The 16,373-nt window shown below is 36.9% G+C and overlaps 2 long non-coding RNA genes across 2 annotated transcripts; one reads left to right on the forward strand and one right to left on the reverse strand.

The window, feature by feature from the left end:
- Positions 1-1,169: 1,169 nt before the first annotated feature.
- On the reverse strand, positions 1,170-2,180 carry LOC120781725. Its single transcript, XR_005706145.1, has 4 exons — positions 2,115-2,180; positions 1,951-2,038; positions 1,757-1,865; positions 1,170-1,667 (listed from the first exon to the last, which is right to left on the reverse strand). It is a non-coding gene; the product is annotated as an uncharacterized LOC120781725 (long non-coding RNA).
- A 7,620-nt stretch (positions 2,181-9,800) lies between these two features.
- Positions 9,801-10,648, forward strand: LOC120781493. The gene is made up of 3 exons (XR_005706087.1): positions 9,801-9,992; positions 10,051-10,305; positions 10,516-10,648. It is a non-coding gene; the product is annotated as an uncharacterized LOC120781493 (long non-coding RNA).
- The last annotated feature ends 5,725 nt before the right edge of the window (positions 10,649-16,373 follow it).

Genomic DNA, 16,373 nt, shown 5'->3' on the forward strand with positions numbered 1-16,373 from the left:
TAAAACATGGAAGTTGGTTGACTTACCAAGCAGAGAGAAAGGCTTATTCTAATTTCTCTTATTATTAAATATTATGCTGTCACGATAAGTTCTCTTAATACTCTTATATTTAATGTTGTTGTAGCATCATACATAATTTGTATGTATGTATGTATGTATGTATGTATGTATACATTACTTACTATATATAGGGGTTTGACATAGTCTTATAAAGTTATAAGTTATAAAGATCGGAAAACATAGCGTTCAGAGTAAGCAGAAAAGTGTACATCACCTATTGCGGGTTCACCAGTTGTAAAGGTGTGAAAAGCTAGTGATTCACTAGTTTTTTCACCACGTTTGGCTGGCAGGGTAATTATATATGTAAAAATGTGTACCGAATGCAATAGTGTCGTAGTAGCTAGGCTACTACTTTAGGCATGTTGCTTAAAATTCTCAATTAATTGTCTTCACATTAATGCTGTTTATCGAGTTTCATTAGTATTGTTATTAGCATGCAAAGTATTTGCTTTCGATTTAAATTATTTTACGAATGTATTTAATAACTTAAACAACAAGGCAAATATTCAAAGGACGCAATCGCGTATGTTTTGAACTTTAACTGTCAAAATATTATTTTCCATTTAGCACAGAAAAATGTAAAATTGGTTTACACCAATGACATTTTTCCAACACTCGAAAATGTTTTACCATTTGGCTGGCACCCAGCATAAGGTATTAACTCATAGGTTTTGAGCATTATGTGGGCTTGGTATTAAACGAGACAAAGCGAAAAAAATATTGGATGAAGGAACAATACTGTGGTGAACACGAATACTAGAACACAAACCAATCAAAGATATACTGCAATAACAAACAAGACATTGAAAATCGTAGTTACCAGAACGTACGAGTAGCGATGGTTAGATAACAATCTACTATGTAAGGGTTGCCGGATTGTGTAGAAGACACAGTACTTATTAAAGTTTTGTTTAGTAAGAAGCTATTAGCAAGAAGTTGTAAACTCGAATAACGAGTAATACGCTTTATGTTGTTTGATTAAGAAATAAAGATAAGGATATAACCATTAATTTGGTTATTTTATTTATCAATCCACTAATCGTACTCTAGAGAGGGTTTCAAGGTAAACGATTTATCGAGAAAAACAATATTATTTATTTGCACAATAATTTCTAAAAACAAAGTTTGTGTGATTGGTACTGTTAGCATCTAAGCCTACTGAGAACAAAAGCAAATATCAAATATTTCAGATATTTAACTAATGATGACAACCTTTGCTTGTCAAAACATAAAATGTGGGTTAATTTTAGTACTCAGGGTTAAAATGGTTATGTACCAATAGAGAAGTTGTGAGCTCCTTGAAGGTGTCGGTAATACTTTTCTTAATTTTCTTGTTTCCTACACATATCCAAACACCACCGCGATCCTTTGCCATCTCAGCCAAAATAACAACCAAATCTTTTATTTGTAGCGAATCTTCAAGATGAATTTGAAATTTGTGAATATTAGAATTTTTTTTTTTTTTCTGTAACATTTTTTCATTTTCAGTAACATCCACACGCGCACGATATGCTTATACAATTTCGGTCAGATATCGATATCGCCCATTTGTATGGTGTTAAACACTGACCCAGCCTCAAAACCCTTATCACACAACCATTGGGTAACTGTAGCAAATAAAAAATATTATAGTATTAGTAAAATTCGTTAGTTGAAAGCTATTGGTACAAGCACAGTTGTTTCCAACGGTACTCACTGTTCCATCTCGATGTCATAGATGATACTCGTATTGCAAAGTTTCTCTTTCATTGTGCAGTTTCAAAGGCAGCGGTTTGATTAAACGTATAACCACCAAGCCGCTGCAACTGTAAAAAAGTAAGATCATAATTTTATTAAGCTTCCTTTGTCTAACTTTGTTATGTACATATGTATGCACTAAGTGCCACTTACATTAAACAGATATCGTGTGATATCACTACTAGCAATGTACAGCCATTTTTATAAAGTTGTTTCAAACATTCTTTCTCCTCTTGTTAATCTGCAGAAAAGAAAGTTTTAGTTAAAAAAATTAGCCTTGAATTCTATTTTTGCATTCGTGGCCACGCAATGCTTACCACTCAAAATTTTCAAGTGCTGTGCATATTTCTCAACACTATAACCTGTAGTTTTGCTCAACAAACAAAGTAACAATTTAAAAACTATAATTATGATGAGATAATATAATTTAGTTTACTTCTGCTTACTAAAATCTTAACAAAAAACAAAATTGAAGAAAATCCCGAACGAACCAAAAAGACCTATTACAAATCTAAAACAGTATAGTGGTAAACTTTGCGTGGCCACGAGTGTAGAAATATTTAAAAGCAATATTCGTATTTAAATATTGATCAAATAAGAAATAAGTAACCAAACTATTGCGCATTTCCAAGCTTAGTTATTAATACTTCTTTTTGAAAAATTGTGTACCGCCTTTTCTCTTTTAACTTATTAATATTTCGATAAGCTAGAAAGTCGACAGGTTTTCTCTTTCTTACTTATGCTTTCTCCCATTCATTCGAAAATTGCACAAAATATAACAGTGTTGGTGAACAGCTGGAAATGTTTCTATGTGTTTGCGCAATCTGTTACCTCCGTATTGCAGGGTATTAATAATGCGTACTGATCGTTTTCCAATGATCGATACTATCGATATTCGACTCTGAACGATAATAGACAAAAATTAGAAACACATAAAAAAAAAATTATCATTCATTATTACGTTTCCCTTAAAACTTTGGATTACATTTATTTGCCTGTAACATTGGAAAGTTTCGATTTTGAATTAGAATATCTCGATAAAAGCATACATATATCTTAGTTAAGGTCGCCGTGGTACTCCATTCTTCCGGTAGTGCAGAAAAAAGTTGGATGCCAAAGGCCATGAGCACCCGGGTGTCATACCGACCTGGGTTATTTTTTTCTACATTTCCATTAAGTACGAATATCGAGAGTATCAAATAACGAATGAAATTTTATTCCGTAACATATTTCTCAATTTTATTCATTCTCGTGCAGTCTCAAATAGTGAAAGTTTCGAAATTTCAAAACACATCACTGCTTGCATTAATAGTGCCCAATTGAATTTCAAACAGTGGTGCTATGTATAGCGTGTATAATCGTAAATATTTTTTTTATTGTTTTTTACTACAAACAATTTAGAGCGCATAATGAAATAGATTTAAAAACAAAAATTTCGATTAAGATATCTCGCAACAACATAAATGTCATTAAGGCAAAAAGAAAATCGCAAATAGGGTAATAAAAAAAACGATTAAAAAAGCAAATCATTCGCGCTCATTAAAAAAGGTAGCTGAATGAATTTTATGTGATATTTTTTTAAAATTTTTTGCAATTAATTAATTAATTTTTTTTTCTAGCATTGGAAATCATAGTATAGCATTGGAAATATCAGCAGTTTCAACATAAGTTTTATCATTTGATATTATTAGATAATAAGTGTTTGCTTCATGTTTTTAATCGGCCTGTGCAGTGAAATATAATTGGGGTACTCACAACGTGTCTTAAAGCATCGTAAAATCATAAAATCATAAATTTTTATGCTAGTGTAAAAAATTTGTTGTTGGATTGCATACTAAAATAAGTTTACGCAAATACAACTCTGAACGCTATGTATTCGGTTCGTCATAACTGATCAGCTGATTTCTGCAGTTTCAACATAAGTTTGCTTTTGTGTTGTGGTTACATTTGTGTTTAAAGTGGTGAACACACTGACTGCGACAGACTGCAGCAGCACGACAGTGAACTGAAAACGTCGTTGTTCATCTTACTACATGTACATTTTGAGAAGCAACAACAACACAATGGCCGGCATGTACACAAGACAACACAGCTGTCCATTTTGCATGTACACAATTTCGTTGTGGCCATACTAATACCTTTCACTTCAATGAAATTTTAATATTTTGTTCAAAGTGAAATTTTTTATGCAAAAAATAAGTAAACAGGTAAATATTTTTGCTTTAAATTATCAATTGTTATTACAAATGATATAATAGAGCTATAATAGAGCTTTTTTATGCTTTTATTTGTAAAATAACTTCAAGTTTGTTCGAGCTGTGAATAATTTTACATTTTACATATTAGTGGCATCACCACTCTACCTCTTTCTATCTTCCATTCTACTGTCAACTCTACTGTCGTCCTACTGTCGTTGGCAAAAATAGGAGGATATTGAAGTTAGCGAGAACGACAACTGTCGGCCTGCAGTCGTGTAGTCGTGCAGCTGTCAAAATAACACTGCCCATAAGCAGGGATAATGGGATGCCCAACTTATTCCAGTGTGAGAGCGCCTCAAAATAAGCGTTTTTTATAACATTTTCCATTGTGGCCACATCGAACAAAATAAGAATTTTTGGGCATTTAAATTAAAACGCCCAACGTTTATTACGATTGCAAATTATTATATATTGGACTTTTAATATATGGCGAAACCACTTAAATCCTTTTTTATGATTTTATGATATATTAAAACAACTGACTTTCGATCTTTCAATACTTAATAAGGTGAATTAAGCCTGTTAGTTGTCAATTAATGAATGTTTTTAATCATTTGTAATAGAAAATGATTTCTATTATGCATCAAATTACAAAACGTTTCATGAAATATGTTTAAATTTCGCATTTTCTTTGATTTTCATTGTTTTAAATTTTTATTAACGATCTTGAACGGCGGCAACAAATTTCTCCGTTCACATATATTTTTCGTATAATTTCAATCTGGCCGTTCCAGTCATTCCAATTGCATAACGTCAAAACCTACTCAATCCAGTCAACTGTCAAAGTTCGTTAGGTGAGCGGCTCTCACATTTCCAGTGACAGGAGAGTTGGGCATCCCATTATCCCTGCCATAAGAACGTGAACGTGTGTATGTAGTTTGCAGTCTGTCGCTCTTTATGTGTTCAGCGTTTAAATTTAAATTTCTTTCAATTTTCTTTTGTCGATGGTTTTCAGAATAATGGAGCAATATCATGTTATACAGGTAATATAAAAATGCATATTAAATACAATTTAACTAATTAAAAGCGCTTTTAGACAAAAGCAAAGCGGGTGCGTTCCAACCCAACCAGAAAGTGGATGTTTGAAGAAGAAAAGGCATTGATTGAATTTTTGTCATAAAACAGGGATTTTGAGGTAAATCTATTAATTAAAATACAACTTAGAAGTAATCTATTATAATTTTAATTATAGAAGCCAACGTCTCAAATGTATTATAGACGATTTTCAAAGGAGAGCAACATTGCGGTGGACTTTTTTTTTTTTTTTTTTTTTTTTTTATAGTAGGGGGAAGCATCGAAAGCCGGAGTGCGGAACTTTAATCCGCTAAACCTAACCTACTCCCAACTCAAGACTCTCCCACGGAACCACCGGTTAAGTATTACTTCGTGGGAGGGACAAGACATTTAAGTCTCCTCTATTGCGCGGACTGACGGACGCCTAGTCTGTTGAAGGGATCTCAGTTCGCTCATTATGAATGCTGACGCTTCGCTGACAGCTTTCCATTTATCAGTCGATTGGCACATGAGTGTCGTTAAATTATCGACCATAAAACTACCACCGAGTGCGGTTTTTAGCTTTTCCCTTGTATTCGAAAATCGAGGGCAATAAAATAATACATGTTCAGAGTCTTCTATATACTCTGCACACGTCGGACAGTTCGGACTAATCTCGTTGTGGAATCTGAAAAGATAGCTTCTAAAGCATCCATGTCCACTAAGTATTTGGGTCAGATGAAAGTCTAGGTCCCCATGTCGTCTGTCTATCCATGAATGGATGTCTGGTATAAGTCGGTGAGTCCATCGCCCTTTGGATGAGGAATTCCACCGCTCCTGCCACATTTTAGTGCTCTTGTTTCTCTCATCTGTCCTTGCCGATACTGTTTTAGGCGTTGATAGCTGATATAGACGCTCGAGTTCGTCTCCTGGATGTCAATAGGCGGCATGCTGGCTAATACTTCAGCAGCGTCGGTTGATATAGTCCGGAAAAGCACTTATTACTCGAATTGCACAAAGCCTATGCTCTGCAATTATTTGTTTAGCATACGCTTTTATATCCATTGCCTGTATCCATACTGGTGCCGCATACAGAATTACGGAACTCATTGCTTTCGCTATTAAGAATCGCCAGCTGGAACGCACACAGCCTCTATTGGTCATCATTCTCGTTAGGGCATTATAAATTTTGTTTGCCTTCGCGGAAGAATACTCCAGGTGCTCTTTAAATTTTAATTTGGAATCCAATATTACTCCCAGATACTTCAGGTGCGGCTGCGAGGTAATCTCGCACTCCCCTATAGTGAGCTCTATTCGTTCTTCTATCTTCCTAGTGCTTATAAGTAAAACTTCTGTTTTCTCCTCCGCCAGTTTCAGACTCACAGAAAGAGAACCATTGGCGTAGACCATTTATGCACTCATTACATTTATTTCTCAGGTCGACTAATTGTTTGGCCACTGCTACGACCATGAGATCATCCGCATAAGCTACTAGTTTAACGTCTTCTGGTTGCTGTCTCTCTTAGCACCCCGTCATACATAAGGTTCCATAATAGTAGGCCTAACACTGACCCTTGGGGTACTCCACTGAGATAGAGTAGCTCTTGGTGCCTTCGTCCGTATGCAAAAATCAGCCTTCTGTTTTTAAAATAGCTCATTATTATGTTTATGAGGTATTCAGGGGCCCGTATTTCATCCAGGGCTTTTATTATATCTGCCCATTTTGCCGAGTTGAACGCATTCTTGACATCCAGGGTAATCAGCGCGCAGTACTTTTTTGTGCCACCTTTCCACCTTTTTGCCACTTACCGCACATTTCGCAGTATCGACGACTTCTGCTGTAGTGCGTCAATAGTGGATCTCTTTTTTATAAAGCCGTATTGTCCTCTCTGATAGTCCGCCGGCTTTTTGGATTGCTAACTCCAAGCGGTTTCAGATTATACTTTCGTACACTTTACCCATTGTGTCGAGCATACACAGTGGTCGCAGGCATGATGACGGTTCTTCAGGTGGTTTCTTTGGTTTTGGGAGCAGAACCAAACGTTGTACCTTCCAAGAGTCGGGGAATACTCTTCCTTTATACAAGCGTTGTACATTTTACTGAAAAACTCGAGGTTTTGAGCTTATGGCTTCCTTCAGAGCTCTGTTTGGTATGCCATCCAACCCAGGCGCTGGCATTTTGATTTTCTTTGCTATTGCCAATAGTTCGTCTCTCTCCGTGACTAGCGGGGGTGACTCTGCAGCTTCGTTTCGTCGCTTGACATATGAAATCCGGTCGTGTTTCGGGAATAATGTTTCGATGACAACCTTTCCCATAAAAGATGCATCTTTAGGTTGCTGCTGCTTGTTTTTAAATCTTGACATACATATTTTGTAAGAATAACTTGGCGTCATTGCAAGCTATTTCCCCTTACACAGCTTCTCAAAACATGATTTTTGCCATGGGTAATTGCCGACTTCAGGAGCTTTTGTGGCTTTAAATTCTTCCCTAAAGTGGTTTCGTTAGTTTCACCCCGGTTACGCTGTAGACGCCGTCTAGCTGAGTGACAGAGCTTTCAGCGTGGAAATTTCCTCGTTCCACCAATATACAGGCCGCCGCTTGTTGTGATGTGACGTTCTACGCATTGTTGCATCGCATGCTGCGACCAGTTCTTTTCGAACTGCTGATACCAGGTGAGCGGCGCCGTCACCTGATGCCTTTGATGCACTCCAGACTAGCTCAAACAGGTCTGCGTCGAATTTTGTTGTTTCCAGCTTCGCTTTCGGCAGGGGTTTCTGCTAAAAAGTTCTTGATCTCGGGAGTACGAAATTTGCGCTATAATTGCCATATGATCACTGTTTGTGTATATGTCAGACACCGCCCACTTAATGTGCCTGCTCAGCGAATCGTTTGCAAACATAATGTCAATTATGGATCCTTTATTGCCTTTTGGTAAGCGTTTCGAGTTCCGGTGTTCACATATTGTTAAGTGCGTTTGACTCAGAAATTCATGAATTAGCTGCCCGCGGTGGTTTGTACATCTGCTGCCCCATGCACTTGACCAAGCATTAAATCACCCGCTATTATAATAGGTGTTTTTGCCTCTCTGGTTTCTAAAGATAGCCTTAAGAGGAAATCCTGAATTTTGCGATTGCTGCGCTGGGACGAGCGTAGCAACTTACAAAATAAATCCCCTGAATATTCGCCCATGTGAAGCAATTATGTTTTTCTCTGGAGCAGGTCTTAAAAGGTTGCCCTTTACAGGACCATACTGCTGCCTTGCCAGATTTGTCTGCAATCCATGTGCTTTCCGGACGCTGGGAGTATTGCTCACTTAGTATGGCGACATCAATGTTCTATGTGTTAGAGACTTCATCATCTCGAGGTACTTTGGGCAAGTCGTGCTCAATACAGAGTGCTACCCTTTGCAGAGCATACAGCTCGGAACGTTTGTGCACGACTTTGTTAAGTGCCCTGCAGTTCCACAGCGCGTGCATAGGGAAGATCTGTCTGTCAAACTGCAGCGATTTACGCCGCATGTGTCCCAAATGGAAACACTTGTAACACCTGGGAATAGTCGAATATTCTCGAAGGCGACAGATTGACCACCCAATCTTTTATTTTTCCCAATTTGAGTGCGGCCTTAGCATCTTGAGCGCGCATGCATATAAGTGCTATTTGTGTGCCGCTACGCGTTTTTCGCAGACTTTTGACATTCGTTGTCTGCAGACTTTGGATTCCACATTCCCTTTTCAGTGCTGAGCAAATTTCTTCTGGGGTTGTTATTTCGTCCAGGTCTTTACATACAATGGTAACGTTGTGGGTCTTAGGCTGTATCATAGCCATTTCTCCAACCACTCCTTCCAAGACGCTTTGGAAAGATTCGGTTTCTTTCGTGTCTGCTCCATTTTTAGTTCTAAAAGAAGGTCTCCTTTGAGTGTTTTCTCGAACATAGGTTACGTTCGAACCCAATTCCTCAAGCCCACTGTCACTTTTTATTTTCCGCAGAATATCTGCATACGACGCCCTTCTTCTTTCGTGATAATGATTGCATCCGGCTTTGTTTTTATTTTCTTTTCTGTCGGTTTCCTCTTTTTAACCACGTCTGTCCATCTTTCATTTGCGTTTGGGAGTATCGTGGTATCCTTTTGGGTGTTTTTTACTGCTCCACTATACGACAATTGCTCCTTTTCAGCTACGTTTTTTGGCTTTTTTGTGGGTGGAAAAAAGCCTGATGCCTCTCGCATTCTCTTTGGGGTGTTATCATCTCTATCAATAGTGACTTGGGATGATTTTCCTATTATCACTCTTCTCGGTGGGTTTTCTACTTTTTCCGATTTTGCGTGTAACGCCACTATACTGCTCACAAGTTCGCGCATGGTTTGGTTAATGTGCCTTTGACCGGCCATCATGCTCTCCAATTCTTTTATTTTTTTGCCCAGTTTGCTAAAAAAGCTGACCGTTTCTCCCTTTTGCAATTCCTCACGCTTATTCTCCTTGCTTACTCGATCGGCAGTATCACATTTCTCCTTTGATCCAGCAACGGTGGGTTCCTCATTTTTACCAATAGGCGGTGTTCTCAATATTTTCGAAATCCTTCGGAAAGGATTATCCGGTGTTTGCCCAATACTATTTTCGGAGGCCATACCTCAGCGTGAAAAATAGTTTGGTAACACCCTCGATGTGTACGTTCAGTACCTAACTTTACTGTCTAATTTAAAACTAGAATAGTTGGCAATGCGAAAACCAAAGGAAAAAGGAACAGCTGATACTTGTGTTTGGGATGGTTGGCAATGCACCAACCAAAAGAAAAAACGAAAACACGAGAAGGGGAACAGCTGATAGATCGCAAAACAAAGAAAACAAAACGGCAGAATAATAAAAATACAAATTAAGTGCACACTCCTGTAAGGGGAAATAATTGTATTTATTTTCACAAATTGGCGCGGAAAAAAAGCCCAAAGGTAAGTGCAAATGATTATATATTATTAAAAATCGAAGTGTACTTATCTTTTTCTTTAGGCCTGATGTCCACTTAGGTGGTTTAACCTCTCTGGATGTCCCACACAAAAAAGAACTATCTTTTCCCAATACAATACTGAATTTGCTATGTAATTTGAGGATCACAAAATAAACACGTCTACTTCACTCTATGCTATGCGGTGGACTGGAAGCTGACACGCTCGAAGGTTCGTTATATGCGTACAACATATAACAAAGCAAAAGCGTGGGAAGGCTCGGCAGGTGCAGGGAGTATGCAAGGCGAAACTAAAAAGGGTAAGATTTTGTTTTGTAAATAAAACTAAATTTTTACTGTTTCTGCGTGCGTATAGAAGTGAAGCAAATAGTATTGAGGACAATTGCGAATTTGTGTAAATGGTTCAAACCATAAAATGAAGCGGAACGACTAGTAAATCGCATCAGAACTTGAGAATTTAAATGTTATTCATTCTTCTAGAGGTACTTAACTATACATTTATATTTCAGCCACTTTACTTAAAATGTGTACTTTTTTAATGAAATGGATGACAATTTCGGCGGTAGAGTGGTTGAGTCAGCAGTAATAAACGACAGTTTGGAGAACAACGAAGACTATTCGGAAGTAGAGCTCAAGGAGTCAGCGTCTTCTGCGGCTATATGCGAAAGCGAATGCATAAATAAGACAATTCGTAAAGGAATATATTCCAGAACTGCAGCAGCAGAAAATCGAGCAAGAAATGAGTTTTAAGGAGAAAGAGTTGAAATTGAGAGAAAGGGAATTGATGATTAAAGAAAAAGAAGTGGAGTTAAGGGAAAAGCAAAAATTACTACTAAAAGACAAAGAACTGGAGATGAAACTAAAAGAATTGGAAAGTAATGAAAAATTTAAAATAATGGAAATACAAATGAAAGAAAGATTGGCAATGGAGGAATTGAAACACAAAGAACTGGAGATGAAACTAAAAGAATTGGAAAGTAATGAAAATTTAAAAATAATGGAGATACAAATGAAAGAAAGATTGGCAATGGAGGAATTGAAACACAAATACAAATAAGTGGAAGAACTGGAAGAAGTGGTGCAAGAGAATTTTAAATTACCTGAATTTTATTTTTAATAATTACTTTTTATATTAATTTTTAAATAAAAAAAAAACACATTTTTATATATGAATACTAATACTAATGAATATTAAATATACGTTTAAACAAGAATTTAAGTTAATCTATGATTTTGTATGAAGTCAAGATGGATAGATCTTGTGTTACTTCTTGGTGGTAAGCTAAATTGAGATGGGTTAATTTCAACACTTTCTTCGTTTTCAATTTGGAAATTGATTAGCATATTATGGAGAATGCAGCATGCCATGATCCACTTATTTTGCTCATTTATCATTCTAAACTTCAATTTCTTCAAGATACCGAATTTTTCTTTTGAAATGCCAAAACAGTTCTCAATTCGCACACGATATTTTGAAAAGTACTTATTGAAACTTTCTCTTTCTTCCGTAGTGTAGTCCGTACTATTTTGCCTGAACGGTGTCAATAAAAATTGCTTGAGTGGATAAGCGCTATCTCCAGCAATCCACTGAGTGTTAGATAAAAATCGTTGACGATGTTTTGCAAGAGGGCTATTCAAGAAGATTTTGGCGTCATGAACACTTCCAGGGTATCCTATTGTGGCTTGTCTTACTCGTAGCCTATAGTTACAGCTTGCATTTAATAGCATATTGGCGTATTCGTGAATAAAAAAGTTCATGTTTTTTAGCTGGCGCTTCAGCCAACGTTAATTCGGATCCATCAATATATCCTATATAACCTGGCATCTCTTTCCGCGTTGCAGTAACAATTTCCAAGCGTTCATTTTCATTTGGCCAAAACAGAAACTTCTCTTTTAATTTCAATATTGCTTTAAATACGCGTTTAGTTATATTTTGAATAGTGCCCCCATCACCCGCGTCAAACAATGAAGTAACCTTTCCTATAGATAATTCATCTCCGGAAGATCCCAACCTAAATAGCACTAATTTTAATTGTAGATCTAAAGGAAGTTGTACTCCACTAGAATTTGTGTTAAATACACTATCGTCCTTTATATAATCTAGTTTGCGGCGAAATTCGTCCGGGCGAACACGAATCATTTCGTTGAAACGGCTGTCATCAAAGTTCTTAAGTACATTATGTCGCCATTGGGCTGACTTTGGTATACCGAGATGAACACTTCTACGAGTGTTTAATAAACAAAGTAAACTCAATGAAAAAATTTCAAATATTTCGTCCACATCTTCGTCGTCGCATGACAAATCGTGCAAATGCTGCTAGGAAAGCCGCAGTTGTCAGATCTGAACAAAGCTCGAGGTATACTGCCTTTTTAGTAAAACATACAAAGACAGCCACTTACCCTTTTCTAAATGAAGAAGATCTTAACATCGAGGCCTTTATCTGGAAAGGTCCAGCAAAATCAACCCCAGTAATAGTAAAGGGTAGAGCATAATTACAGCGTTCAGGTGGCAAAGCGGCCATGACCTGCATACGAATTTTATGATTGTACAAGGAACATTGTTTACACATAAAAAGCGTCTTTTTAAGTTGTGGCCTTAGTCGCGGTATATAAAATTCTTGTCGGACCATTTGCTGCATAAAGCGATGCCGTTCGTTTTAACGGAGGCTGGAATTCGCTAATCTTCCATTTGCCCTTACTAATGCCTTAGTGTCCAAGAATGGATTTAAGACGAGAAGAAAGCTTCCCTTTTCGAGTGGTCGTCTTTCGGGCAACTTTGTTTTCTCTCGACTGAAATCGCGAGTTTGGGTGTATGTGATCAGACTAACTTTGGCATGTTGCAAGTCGGAATGCGTTAGATGTACGCAAGGATCCTTTGGTATCCCTTTCATTTTTTGTTTAAGTCGTTGGGTGAATTTGTAAATGTAAGCGACTACTCTTAGTGCTCTTGGAAATGATGAAAATCGCTGGAGATTATCATCCTCTTCTGGAGTGATTTGGAAATTTTCAATTTTCCGACTTTCCGGCGGTATTATATTCCGAGCGGGAGACTTTGGCCAGAATTCTTGTGATTCTGTTAGCCATGTGGGACCGTTCCACCAGAATGTAGTGCTGGTGAGGTGAAGTGGCTTGCAACCTCTTGTCCCAAGATCCGCTGGTTTATCTGCACTTGCAACATGTTGCTATTTTGCTGGGCCAACTAAGTCTAAAATTTGAGATATTCGGTTAGATACATACTTCTTCCAGTTAGGGTGTTTTTTCTAACCATGCTAAAACTATTTCTGAGTCTGACCAAAGATACATTTTATGATCGGTTAATTTCCGATGGGTTTGAACTATTAAAATTAATTTTGCTAATAGTAGAGCACCATTCAGTTCAAGTTTGGCAGACTGAGTCTCTTCAAAGGTGCAACTTTGGCTTTGGCTACCAAGAGGTGTGCAGATATTTTATTATCGTACCGAGTGCGTACTTAGACTGTGAGCAATAAGCCTTTTCCAAGGCATCACAAAAACCGTGTAATTCTGCGTTAATGTTAGGGGTGAAATTTGCAAGTTGTTAGCAAAAATTCTTGAATAAGGATTTTTGCTTGATTCATTATTGGCGAAAGCCATCCTGCGGGTCGAAAAGTTTTGCCACCGAGGAAAGAATTTGGCGTTTGGTTATGGCGAACATTAAAAATATTGACTCAATTGAATATGAGAATTGATCTGTTATCGCATTCCATTGAATCCCTAGGGTTTTTGTTGTACTAGCCGTTTCAAATTTAAGGAAATCTGTATCTAATAAGTCTTCTCTTTTTACGTTTTTTATTATTTCGGGATGATTTGATGTAATTTTCTTTAAGGGAAACCCCGCTGAATTTAATGTTTTGATCACTTGATATAGTGAATCGCACGATAATGACAGACTGTGGCTACCTGATAGAATATCATCCACGTATGTTTGTGTTTGTAATACAGAAATTGCTAAAGGCAAATTTGTTTCACACGTTTGTGCCACTTCATGCAGTGTCCTGACCGCCAAATAGGGTGCTCAATTGATACCAAAGGTGACGGTTTTAAGCTTGTAGTCGCTGATTGGACTATTACTTGATTTGCGGAAGACTGTACGCTGGAAATCTTGGTCATCTTTATGTACTAGAATTTGTCTGTACATTTTCTCTACATCTCCATTGAAAACATATTTAAACATGCGCCAATTTAGTATTAGCAGCATGAGATCAGGTTGTAAGGTTGGGCCAGTGTATAGTCCATCGTTGAGTGATTTGCCTAAGCTCGTACACTTTGAGGCACTGAAAACCACTCGTACTTTTGTTGTGGTTTTATCAGGTCGTTTACCCCGTGATGCGGCAGATAAAAAGATAAATATCTACCTTTTTATACTTTTTCATATGGTACAGCTTCTTCTATATGATTGAGGTCTAGATATTCGTCCATCACATTATCATATGCTGATTTAAGCTCACTTTTCTTTATCAGGCTTTTTTCCAGGCTTAGAAATTGCTGGGTTGCTGATATTCTACAGTGACCTAGAGCTGTGGTTTCAAGAAAAGTTGGTTTGAATGGTAGTTTTATTTTTATTGGATATTTTTTCTATACCTTCAAGAATTATTTGAGGTATTAAGTGACTACCTAATAACAAATGGATTTGTGATGGGGTATGGCAGTTGGGATCTGCTAATTTGAAATATGAGCATTTTTCCAATTGCTTTTTATTATTTACTTCACAGCATGGAAGCAAATTTGTGAGTTGCGGTAGAACGATGGCTTGTGCGTCTATTCTTATAACTGCGTTTGGGGAGACTATGGTGATTGGGCAAATTTTGTTTGAATTTTGCATAATTCTTCCGCCCATTCCCGAAATTTGAAAATTTGAATTTTTGACTTTAGCCGATTTTGAGCCTTAGATGATATAAAGGATGTTAGAGAACCTTGATCTATTAATGTTCTTAATTTGAATAATTATCACCTATGTTCAATAGCGATGACTGCAGTGGGTAAAAGAATTTTGCTTTCGTTTTCTAAATGAAGAGCTTGAATTTTTGCTGCTATGTAATCCTATGAAGGTTTTGAGTTTTGATTTGTTAGTTGGTAGATTTTATCACTTAAATATGTATGTATGTACGTAATTTTTTTTTTTTGTGTGTTATACTTTTTTTTCTAAACCAAAATTTTGTTCTCTTGGTTTGTTTCACTTCACCATTTGATTGATTCTGTTAAATATTTTAGGTGCCTGTCTAAGAAGCTCGAAGGACCATTTGTTCGCTACACTTAGTTCCGCTGGGTATACTTACCTTTAGCCTTTGATTATGAATCCCTTTTTGTTTGGATTTAAATTAAAGATTTATAATTGGAAAGTAAAAAGTAAAAATTCACAACTTATATTTTTTTGTGGGCGAACTTCAATGGATTCACACTTAGATATCTGCACACTGTGTTATAATTTTTATTAAATATATAATTTTTTATTTATGTTCACTGCTGCCGCCAGTGCATAACCACACACACGACCGAAAGGGTTTTTCCAATCTTGGACCACAAATTCAATTAAAAGCGAATCAACAGTTGCTAAGCTGGCGAGACGTCTCGTATACGGGCGTAAGAATCGAATTGGGGGCCACACCGATCTAACCAACCCTTTTTGGTCGGTTGGGTGGCGGTTATAGTGTGTAGAGCGGTTGGTTAGATGTATGATGTATGGTTGTGTTTTTTGCGTGGTGCGATGCTGTAAGTTGTGTGATGAATATTGTGTTAAGGTGTGAAATGCCATGAAGTCGCATAAACACTTAATAATAATTATTAGTACTATTATTATTAGTATTAATTCATTAGAAATTGTATATTAATAAAGAGGAAGTAAAAAACAGTTAACTAAAAATATTTGCTTAAAATGGTAAAAGTATTTTAAATCACGAATCAGGAAATAGACCCCTGAATCAGCTGTCGATTAGGGTTATTAGAGCAGCTCAGCTATATTTTTTTTGTATGACACTACTGAATGAGGGCAACAGAGATGTATGAACCCACGTATACGTACGTGTAAGGAGAAAAGTGGTACAAGTTCTAATTAACTCCGTACTATGTACCAGGAGTTTGTGCACGGTGACTGGCATATAGTACCACGAATATGAATTAAGATAAAGGGTTCTGGTTTTGGAACAAAGATTTTCGAATTTATTGCAATTAATATCGAATCCAGGCGTGCAAAGTAGACAAACCGAAACTGTAATGCTCTTTTTCAACCACTACGTCTTTTAATTCGCCATTCATCAGTTTGGGAGTAGCACACAGATGTAACATTTTTGTGAAGAAAGTGTACCAGTCAAAGCATTACATACTTTTCTGTCTGCCATTGTAAGTAAAAGAT

The sequence above is a fragment of the Bactrocera tryoni genome, unplaced genomic scaffold, assembly GCF_016617805.1.
Source record: "Bactrocera tryoni isolate S06 unplaced genomic scaffold, CSIRO_BtryS06_freeze2 scaffold_7, whole genome shotgun sequence".
Taxonomy (NCBI): Eukaryota; Metazoa; Arthropoda; class Insecta; order Diptera; family Tephritidae; genus Bactrocera; species Bactrocera tryoni.